Consider the following 2537-nt stretch of genomic DNA (forward strand, 5'->3'; position numbering starts at 1 on the left):
CCGCATCGCCAACATCTTCTTAGCCTGCAACCGCATAGTCAACATCTTCTTCGCCTGTCACCGGATCGCCAGCACCCATTTTGCCTGCCACCGGACCGCCAGCACCCATTTTGCCTGCCACCGGACCGCCAGCACCCATTTTGCCTGCCACCGGACCGCCAGCACCCATTTTGCCTGCCACCGGACCGCCAGCACCCATTTTGCCTGCCACCGGACCGCCAGCACCCATTTTGCCTGCCACCGGACCGCCAGCACCCATTTTGCCTGCCACCGGACCGCCAGCACCCATTTTGCCTGCCACCGGACCGCCAGCACCCATTTTGCCTGCCACCGGACCGCCAGCACCCATTTTGCCTGCCACCGGATCGCCAACATCTTCTTAGCCTGCCACCGGATCGCCAGCACCCATTTTGCCTGCCACCGGATCGCCAACATCTTCTTAGCCTGCCACTGGATCGCCAGCACCCATTTTGCCTGCCACCGGATCGCCAGCACCCATTTTGCCTGCCACCGGATCGCCAACATCTTCTTCGCCTGCCACCGGATCGCCAGCACCCATTTTGCCAGCCACCGCATCGCCAACATCTTCTTCGCCTGCCACCGGATCGCCAACATCTTCTTCGCCTGCCACCGCATCGCCAACATCTTCTTAGCCTGCCACCGCATCGCCAACAATATCTTTGCCTGCCACCGCATCGCCAACATCATCTTTGCCTGCCACCGGATCGCCAACACCCATTTCGCCTGCCACCGCATCGCCAACATCTTCTTAGCCTGCAACCGCATAGTAAACATCTCCTTCGCCTGCCACCGCATCGCAAACATCTTCTTAGCCTGCAACCGCATAGTCAACATCTTCTTCGCCTGTCACCGGATCGCCAGCACCCATTTTGCCTGCCACCGGACCGCCAGCACCCATTTTGCCTGCCACCGGACCGCCAGCACCCATTTTGCCTGCCACCGGACCGCCAGCACCCATTTTGCCTGCCACCGGACCGCCAGCACCCATTTTGCCTGCCACCGGACCGCCAGCACCCATTTTGCCTGCCACCGGACCGCCAGCACCCATTTTGCCTGCCACCGGACCGCCAGCACCCATTTTGCCTGCCACCGGACCGCCAGCACCCATTTTGCCTGCCACCGGACCGCCAGCACCCATTTTGCCTGCCACCGGACCGCCAGCACCCATTTTGCCTGCCACCGGATCGCCAACATCTTCTTAGCCTGCCACCGGATCGCCAGCACCCATTTTGCCTGCCACCGGATCGCCAACATCTTCTTAGCCTGCCACTGGATCGCCAGCACCCATTTTGCCTGCCACAGGATCGCCAGCACCCATTTTGCCTGCCACCGGATCGCCATCATCTTCTTCGCCTGCCACCGGATCGCCAGCACCCATTTTGCCAGCCACCGCATCGCCAACATCTTCTTCGCCTGCCACCGGATCGCCAACATCTTCTTAGCCTACCACCGCATCGCCAACATCTTCTTAGCCTGCCACCGCATCGCCAACAATATCTTTGCCTGCCACCGCATCGCCAACATCATCTTTGCCTGCCACCGGATCGCCAACACCCATTTCGCCTGCCACCGCATCGCCAACATCTTCTTAGCCTGCAACCGCATAGTAAACATCTCCTTCGCCTGCCACCGCATCGCAAACATCTTCTTAGCCTGCAACCGCATAGTCAACATCTTCTTCGCCTGTCACCGGATCGCCAGCACCCATTTTGCCTGCCACCGGACCGCCAGCACCCATTTTGCCTGCCACCGGACCGCCAGCACCCATTTTGCCTGCCACCGGACCGCCAGCACCCATTTTGCCTGCCACCGGACCGCCAGCACCCATTTTGCCTGCCACCGGACCGCCAGCACCCATTTTGCCTGCCACCGGACCGCCAGCACCCATTTTGCCTGCCACCGGACCGCCAGCACCCATTTTTCCTGCCACCGGACCGCCAGCACCCATTTTGCCTGCCACCGGACCGCCAGCACCCATTTTGCCTGCCACCGGACCGCCAGCACCCATTTTGCCTGCCACCGGACCGCCAGCACCCATTTTGCCTGCCACCGGACCGCCAGCACCCATTTTGCCTGCCACCGGACCGACAGCACCCATTTTGCCTGCCACCGGACCGCCAGCACCCATTTTGCCTGCCACCGGACCGCCAGCACCCATTTTGCCTGCCACCGGACCGCCAGCACCCATTTTGCCTGCCACCGGACCGCCAGCACCCATTTTGCCTGCCACCGGACCGCCAGCACCCATTTTGCCTGCCACCGGATCGCCAACATCTTCTTAGCCTGCCACCGCATCGCCAACATCTTCTTAGCCTGCCACCGGATCGCCAGCACCCATTTTGCCTGCCACCGGATCGCCAACATCTTCTTAGCCTGTCACCGCATCGCCAACATCTTCTTCGCCTGCCACCGCATCGCCAACATCTTCTTAGCCGGCAACCGCATAGTCAACATCTTCTTCGCCTGCCACCGGATCGCCAGCACCCATTTTGCCAGCCACCGCATCGCCAACATCT

Source organism: Phalangium opilio, unplaced genomic scaffold (genome assembly GCF_054372755.1).
Source record: "Phalangium opilio isolate 3A_F unplaced genomic scaffold, DU_Popi_V2 ptg000106l_1, whole genome shotgun sequence".
Lineage (NCBI taxonomy): Eukaryota > Metazoa > Arthropoda > Arachnida > Opiliones > Phalangiidae > Phalangium > Phalangium opilio.